Raw genomic sequence first — 9303 nt, forward strand, 5'->3', positions numbered from 1 at the left:
AGTTACGAAACAGATCTATAATTTATGTTAAAATTCGTACCAATTTACTTCATGTTTTACGCCGAAAATCCGCCCGAGCCAAAACCCACGTTCGATCGGACGCGCGCGATTTCCACGTCGTAATTTTGGGCCTATTCACCGTTACGAAACAAATCTATGATTTACGCTAAAACTCATACTGATTTATGCTGTTTTGGTTCGTTTTACGGTGAAATCCGTCCGAGCCAGAACTAGTGTCTATACACCACGGGGGCATACCTGGCAAGGGCTTCCCGTACCAATGGAAGCCCTCGGGCTTACATTACCTTCTCCATATATATATGTGTGTGCGCGCGTGCGATTTTTTTTTGTGTTTTCTTCATTTTTTATTTTCACGATCTTAGATATATGAATTTAATTTTAATTAATTAATATTAAAAATATACTAACCTTAAAACGACTTATATGTGTATATTTTCAAAGTAAAGAAATAAAGTATATAGTACATAAGTCTACTACTAGAGGCTCAGTTTGTTTCTCTCTTTATAAATCTAACAAGATTACAATCTATATGATAGAATGATTGTTGCCTAGAAGATGAGTGACAATCAAACATTAAATGCTTTTTTGAAATGAGAATATTACTCTCCTTTTAAGAAAGTACATATAGGATCTGCCACTCAGACTTCACTAGGGATACCAATTTACATATATCAAGACAGATAGCCAGAACAACTAAGACCCGTTTGGTACAGCTCTGCTCCCAGATTCTATGGAGTGAATCTATAGAGCTCTGTCAAACAACAACTTTCTGAGAATTACTCCTAGAGTGAATTCCCCGAAATGATTCTACAAAATGAACTCAAAATGAACTAGGGGCTGGGAGCTGACAAAAGATGCTTCTCCTATTCCACTCCCACCACATAGTCGGACTTTCAATAGAGTTTATTATATGGTTTCATTTGAGAATCGCTTTCAGCCACATAATCACTTCTCTAAGAGAATTACTTCTAACAAAGAATCAAAATCAGTGGGAGAAAACAAAAAACCATAAGATAAGATAAGGACGATGACGACCATTCAGTTAGATTGCCCCAATATCAGAACTAACTGTTGATGATGATGACTATTGAAGATGTAGCATCTTTCCCTTCCTTTGTACTCCTATTTTTAGTCCATGATTTCTCAAGAAACACGTATTTTGCTCTGTAGCTAAGCCACATTTGCAGATGGAGGAGCAATTCCCCTTTTTCTCTTCATGGTTGATGCAAGATGATGCATTATGGTATGATGCAAAATGATGCGATGATATAATGCAAAGATGCTTGGGTTAATATGATGATATAAAAAATATTATAATAAGACTTTGCATCCCTTTAGAAACGACTTTGGAGTCTCTTCACTTTTACTAGGTGGTATTTTAGCTTTGCATCCCCTTAGCAACGACTTTGGAGCTTCTTCACCTTTACTAGGTCGTATTTTAGCTCTGCATCCCCTTATGAGCGACTTTTGAGCTTCTTCGCCTTTACTAGGTAGTATTTTAGCTCTGCATCCTCTTAGGAACGACTTTGTAGCTTCTTCACCTTTACTAGGTGGTATTTTAGCTCTGCATCCCCTTAGGAACGACTTTGGAGCTTCTTTAGCACTTTTGTTACACTCGATGGTCTAACCTCAAATTTATTACAAAGTGTCAAAGGATGTCCCTTCTTAAAGTTTTTTTGAGGCAAAATGTAGAGCAAAAGAAACAAAAATTATAGTAGATATGCTTCGAATTCTTGACCCAGCCCCTCTGGTGCTTCAGTAGATATGTTTGGATTCCGGAACAATGTTGTTGTCTGTTCGAGCTTCGGACTCTTCCCTCGCGTCACGCTGCTGCTAATATTGATATTACCCCTAAGGCTGCTGATTGTAAGATGAAGTTGGAACTGGTGCAGGTGGTTGAGGTAAGGCCCACATAGCTGGAGAGTGACTTGTTGAGGCAACTGAAGCTGTAGACAATGGACGTGGCTATTGGTTGCATACATACTCTGGGATGTATGGAGAGTAGTACGAAGAAGTATGAAGAACTTGCTTCGACAGATTCTGCCGTGCTTCGGCCTCAACTATTTCCTTCTGCTTTTGTATTGTGACTTGGCAAGTAATTGTTGTGTGTCCCTTGTCTTCTCCACAGATCAGGCATAATAGTCTTCTTGGCTAGGAGTTGTATTTTCCTCCGAACCTTCGTTCTCCTCTGCCTCTTGGAGATGGTAGTATAACTCTGGTGCATCCCTATTGACTGGGAGTTACCATGCTGCCCTTGATTATGGTTGTTTTTGTCGTCAATTTGGCCTAGGTTGTGGATTGTTCTAACATATCTTGGATGAAACCTTCACCCGAAGCCCCTGATCATCTTAGAGTACATGTAAGCTTCCTCCCTTCTTTGTCGAAAATCATTATCGGCCCTGATATACTCATCCATTTTTGGAGAATCTTCTCTAGAGTTTGAGGGGGTTTTCTAGCAAAATATTGTGTCGTTGGACCTCGCTGAATCCCCTTGATCATTGCTTCAATGACAATTTCATTTAGCACCGTTGGTGCCTGGGCTCTGAGATGCAAAAACCTTTGAACGTAAGCCTGTAAATATTCCTCATGGTCTTGTGTGCACTGGAACAAGGCCTGAGAAGTTACCGGCTTCATCTGAAACCTCTAAAAACTCGTAATCAACATGTCCTTCAGTTTCTGTCAAGATGTAATTGTTCCTAGCCTTAGAGAGGAGTACCAAGTTTGGGCAACACTCCTGACTGCCATGATGAAGGACTTGACCATGATAGTTGTATTGCCACCATAGGAAGATATGGTTGCTTCATAGGTCATGAGAAATTGCTTCGGGTTAGAATGGCCATCGTACATGGGTAATTGGGGTGGCTTGTACGAAGGTGGCCATGACACTGCCTGCAGGTTTGTAGATAGAGGAGAAGCGTCATCGAAAGCAATATTGTCATGTTTAAAATCTTCATACCACATATCTTCGTGGCTGGGGCCTTCTTGACGAAGGTCTCTTTGTTGTGGTCGATACCCTTGTTCAGTATCTTGTGCAATATGGTGCATTTCAACAGCTGCTTCATCGATCTTCTTTTGTAGCTCAGACAAACGAAGCATCTTCTCTCTTCTCTTCTCCACTTGTCGGTGTATGGCTTCAAGGTTGCTGATCTCTTGATCTAGCTCCTCATCTTATGGGGTTGGTCTAGCAGCCTTCCTTTTCTGGCTTCGGGCCTCTCCTAGGAGGATTCCATCCTGATTGGTATCCAGAGGAGCAAGAATTGGTATCCAGAGGAGCAAGAACAGCCCCTGGCGCCGTTGTTTTCTTCGGCGTCATGACGAAGGTGGTCGTTGATGAGTTCACCGGAGGTGGGCGCCAATGTTGGTCACTTGTTCCTGATTGCTATATACAATAAAAAACAAGGCAACACAATGTTAAAAAGATAAACAACCTTCGTCCTTAAGTTGTCATCCCTTCGGAACAACTCCTTCGAAGACGAAGGTCGAAACTTAACCGGATAAGTCATGACTTGATTGCATAAATAGGTGAAGAATGTAAAAAGAATTTTAACATAAAGACTCGACTCAATGTATCAATATCATATTTCCTCTTTCGTATAATGAATTTACAATCGTACCTTCGGCTCTAGAGAATGAATTAGAGCGAAGGTGCTTTAGAGAAAAGATTACACACAACAATTATTTGGCCCTTCAAAAGGTACTTTATGCAGGGCACTATTCATCTATTTATATGGAATCGTATAGCTTCGTTCAAAATTACATTTACACCCACAAGGATTACACACAGGATTTACAAATAATACAAGGGCAACATTGTCCTTTGCTTTCAGCATTCAGGATGACTCCTCCTTGCTTCGTCTCCCTGTGTCGCTATGACGAAGTTAGCTTCGTCGCCCCTCCAATGTCCTATATCGAACGTGTTCTGGTACCGAAGCTCATGCAATACTTGGTAACCAATGGTTAAACATGTTTTTGAGGACCTTCAAAAGGCGAAGGCCCCCAACAATGCTCACGAAACATGACCATGAACTTGCCATCCAGTTGTTTAAAAATTGTATAAAACACAAACAAAGTCTGAAAATCATGAAACTTGTCCACATGTCATGATATCATATGTAGAGGTTGTGATAAAAAATTAAAAATGTTTAGTGAAAGTTATCACACACTATGTGTGGAAACCTAAGTGTCCTACATATGAAATTATAGAACTTCAATGTAGACCGGCTAGGTTTCTCCACACACTGCATGATAACTTTCACGAAACAGTTTCAACTTTTTATCATAGCCTCTACATATGATATCATGACATGTGGACAAGTTTCAAGATTTTCTGACTTTATATTTTATATAATCTTTAAACAACTGGATGGCAAGTTCAGGGTTATGTAGTGTGTAACTTATGCTAAATAACATGGATATCATTTTTACATTCACAGTTTTCCATGTTTCGAGTCACTTGCAGTTCAAATCTGAATTATTCGAGGAAATTCAATTAAACGAATAAAATCCAATAGTTATAGCAAACACTTTTATAATTGTGCCAAAATGGAACATTTAATTTTACATAGTGTAGGAACAAACCACAAAAAGTTTGGTTAGTAAAAGAAAAAAATTAAAATATACTTTGCCGAGTGTCCAAAGTTGGCACTCGGCAAAGAATAGTTTGTCGAGTGTCGGTCTTGGGACACTCGACAAAGTAGTTTCTTTGCCGAGTGTCTAAGGATGGCGCTCGGCAAAGTTAACAGCCGTCAGCTATAGACCACTGCTGACGGCCCTTTGCCGAGCGCCGGCGTTCACCGAGAGTTTGACACTCGGCGAAGAGGTCTTTGCCGAGAGTCTGTCTATACCTGCGATACTCGGCAAAGATTACTTTGTCGAGTGCCCAACAAAAAACACTCGGCAAATACGCATGCACTCGACAAAGAGTCGGATTCCGATAGTGTGGGCTGTATCTGGAGGAAGTCTCCAAAGACATTGAGGAGGTGGCGAGCAAGAAAAGGCGTCGTGTGAAGGGTGTGCTGGCGGACAAGGGGACCTCGAAAGGAAGGGGTGTCTCCGAGGTCGAATAAAAATAAGAAAACTTGAACAACTTTTGCTAACCCGATGGGGTCGTGAGGGACAAAGGGTTCGGTGCAACAATAGCAACAGCTGGTTTCTGCGAAGACTTGGCTGCAACGTTCTCGAAGCCGGGGGAAGTCATGGCTGCGTCGACCTTGAAGTAGGAATCGACGCGAATGCTGAAAGTTACCCGGGGTAAGTTGCCTAGAGGTGTACCGTACCTATTCCTCGGGCCTCTAGCGAGGACTTTATTATGTCTAGGCTAGTGCAGTCCTTGAAAGTGTTTCCTTATGGGCATAACATTGATACTATTGTATCAGCTAAAATGGAGAGCGCCTTGAAGGGGTCAAAGAAGAGGGAACATGTGCGCCTGGTTGAACCTTAGAAGGAATGACATGCCAAGCTAGGGTCTTTGATAGCCCCCATGAAGTGCACCTAGTCACTTTAGCTAGCATGGTTTTGGCCCTCGCGGTAGGGGGCACTCCTTCCATGCCTATTGCAACATTGGCAAAGACATCTTCCCCAGTTGTGGTGGTTGCATCCACTATGAAAGCTACACATTGCCTTTGCTCCGAACGAATGTGTCTCGCTAACACAGAGTTGAAAGAGCTGCGAAGGGAATATGATGAGGCGGAGGCCTCCCTTCACAGCAGTGTGCGGGCGGTGCACATTCAGCTGCATGACACACATCGTAAGTTTGGGGCTTAGGTATTTACATTTATTTTACGATGTTGGTGAGAACCCGAGCGAGGGCTCGATTCTTCCATCGGCTGTAGCCTGTAGGATGAAATCGAAAATCTTAGCCTCGTTGTTGAAGGCCTCATGTCGTACTCAGCCCAAGTGACACACGAACGGACCACCAATGCTTTTGCGCGCAAGGCCTGCCATCATTTCAATCATTTCGGGTTCCCGGCTTTGAAATGTACAAGGTCGAAGATGTTGATATGCAAAGGCCTGCTGGCGTGCTGTTTGACATGATGTGGGAGCCGCATGGCATTGGAATTGTACGTGAACGCGCGAGCCAGGATGTGGAGAAGGTGATTGCTGCTATTTTTCCCCTGCTTTCGTACTTTCCTTATTTTTGTCCGACACAGATGTTACTCGCGGAGATCAGAGTAGTGGAGCTAACGCGACGAAGGCTACTAACATTGAAAGTAGTCAGGTTGTTTATGTTTTTAGTGTGACGACTTGTGTAAAAACAAAGCATTTTTTCTTGACCAATGCAATGATTGGTGTTTGTGCAGGTTCTGTTGCTAGGGCCTATGCAGCACATTTTGCTGGTTATTGATGGTACGATGGAGACAGAAGTTGATGCAATTTTTGTTTCTCCGAACCGTCGTAGTCCATCAGTGGAATCTATTGAAATTTATATGTTGTTTGGGTTAGAGGAGTCCTTAAATATCAAGGACAAATTAGTGTGTTTTGCGCTTCTTGATGAAGTGTCATCGGCTCCTCTTGCAATAGAAAAAGGGGAGCCCTTGCTGGCTAATCGTTCCGACTTCGGTAGCGGGGTGCCCGCTTTGGGAGAAAATATTGAAGGGCAAGTGCCTTCGCCCAGCTTCAGGGAATATCATCGCGCTGACTTCGTCAGCCATGACAGAAGCCGGGACTTCGAAGTATGCAAAAACTTGGTGGTTTTTTGTCGGTGGTTCTTGTCTTCGCTAGGATGAAACTAGGTGTTTATTTAGGGGTGAAGAGCTTGAGCTGCTGCTTTTTGATTACAGGTAGCTGGGTCTTGTTCCCCTGCCTTTGCCCCCCTTGCCGATTAGGGGCCGATGTGAGGGCGCGTTTGGCCTTTGGCGTTGTTAGATTTTTTTGTGCATGTTGCATTTTTGGGTTACTTTTTATACCCTTTTAACTGTCTTTTGCGCTGATTTAGAGTCGGCTAGGCTGCACCCATCTTCGCACAATTGGTTGTGCCTTTCTATCACTTCTTGCCACATATTCTTGCGCGTTTTTAGACGACTTCGCACCCTTAGGTGACTTTGATAGAATTTTGTTTGAATCTGCGTGTGACCATCGATGACTTCACACCCTTAGGTGACTTCGCTAAGATGTTATCTGAATCCGGCCGCATCCTTCGATTACTTCGCATCCTTGGATAACTTTGGCAGAATTTTATCTAAATCCGGTTCTGTCCTTAGACAACTTCGCGCCCTTAGGTGACTTCACACTTATTTAGTGCTAATCCGGTTGTACCCTTAGATGACTTTTGCGTAGATTTATGGTTGTCGCACATGATAGTTAGGCTTTTTGTATACTGTCATGGTGACTTGCGGTTGTTGAATGTTAGGACTCGAGTACGAGTCTTTTCGATAGGTGAGAGTTCACAGGGTGAATCTATCCTTTTATTACAAGGCTCTGCTTCATCAAAAATCTTAGCCCCTTTGTGAGGAAAAGATTACGGGCCTAGGTTCACATGCTCTTAAATGGAAAAAGTAAAATTACTAGGGCATTTTTCTGTAGCCCCTCTGGAAGTGAGTCTCATATGTAGAACTTGTGTAGGTTGTCTACATTCTAGCTATGTTCCAAATCTATCCCTGACTGGTTGGCTAATTTGTAGAAGTTTGGAGAGGTCTTCTTGGAGATAATGTAGGGGCCTTCCCACTTTGGCTCAAGCTTGCCTTTTTACTAGGTTCGTGGGGTGTGAATGAGGACTAGGTCGCCTACATCGAACTTCTTGGTCTTGACTAGTTTGTCTCGCCATGCCTTCGTTTGCTCTTGTTACTTATTGATGGTGCTGAGGGCTTCAACCCTACATTGTTTGAGTAGGTATTTTGTTATTGATTCATCAACCTTCAGGATGGAGTTGCTCTCTTTTCAAGGGAAACTGAATTTGAGTTCTTGCAGGGTCATGGCTTCGGCCCAAACATTAGTTTGAACGGAGCAAATCCTGTTGGCCTGGTCTCTGTCGTGTTTAGTGAGCATAGGACTTCTGGCAGTTGCTCTGCCCATTTTCCTTTTTTTGTCTTTGAGTAGTCGTTTCTTTGGCAGACATGAAGAATTTGCAGTTGGCTCTCTCTACTGCTCCATTTGATTGGGGACGATATATATAGAGGTGATGTTGATTTTGTTCTCAATAGAAGAGCAAAAATCTCAAAAACATTGGTTGTCAAAATGCTTCCCGTTGTCAACCGGGACTTCGGAGGGCACTCTGAACCAGCAGACAATGTTTTGCTAAAAGAATTTCTACGCTGTTCTAGAGGTGATGATGGAGACTACCTTGCCTCGATCCATTTTGTGAAGTATTCGACCACATCGAAGGTGTTGGGGGCCTTCGGCTTCCGAAGGTCCTCAAAAACATGATTTGACAATGGTTTCCAAGTGAAATATGTGAACAGGTATCTTCGGAAACGGGTTGTGGGTATACAAGAGTATGGTCAGGACGAAGCTTGAGTGGGACGAAAAGTGATTATGACGAAGGACAAGATGATCACGAAGCTATGCGCGGAAAAGCTTCGGCATGACAGCAGAAAAGGGGAACCGACTTAAAGATGAAAAGCCAAATTAGACCTCGAAGAATAACTACAGAGTTATTGATAAATGTAAAGGGCATTAATGTAATTCTACACGGGTTGCGCCTCGTGCCTATAAATAGATGAACAGTACTCCCGTACTGTTCACGCTGACTTGGCATTCGCTTTCCGCATCACGCCTGTACCTTTACTTTCCGTCAATCCGAAGGTATATTTATAATTTGTTATTATGGATATGATAATGCAAATAAAAGATAAGTTGATGATAATATCTGCATTATTATTTGTATTTCATATATGCATTCTTCTTTATCATCTGTCGAATTTACGAAGGTTTCTTCCTTCGTAACCTTCGTCCGGAATTCATTATATCTGAAGGTACATAATGTCTTGAAGGACGAAGGACTTTAACATTTAACACTTTTTATGTTGCCTTGTTCTTAACTCTTAGCATTTGAGAACAAGTCACCAACATTGGCGCCCACCTCCGGTGAACTCACTTCCATTTTTTGAGTTTTGAACACCTTCGGCAAGCATCACGTTCGTCATGCCGCCGAAAAAAGCTTCAGCAACAGGGGCTGCCACTCTGCAGCCGCTGGACCCCAATCAGGATGTCCTTTCTCTTAGGGAGGCCCAAAGCCAGAAGAGGAAGGCCACCAGTCCAACGCCTCCGGAGGACGACTTGGATCAAGAAATCCAAAACCTGGAGATGCTCCATCAATAGGTTCAACGAAAGAAGGAAAAGATGGCT

The sequence above is a fragment of the Zea mays genome, chromosome 8 (assembly GCF_902167145.1).
Source record: "Zea mays cultivar B73 chromosome 8, Zm-B73-REFERENCE-NAM-5.0, whole genome shotgun sequence".
Classification (NCBI taxonomy): domain Eukaryota; kingdom Viridiplantae; phylum Streptophyta; class Magnoliopsida; order Poales; family Poaceae; genus Zea; species Zea mays.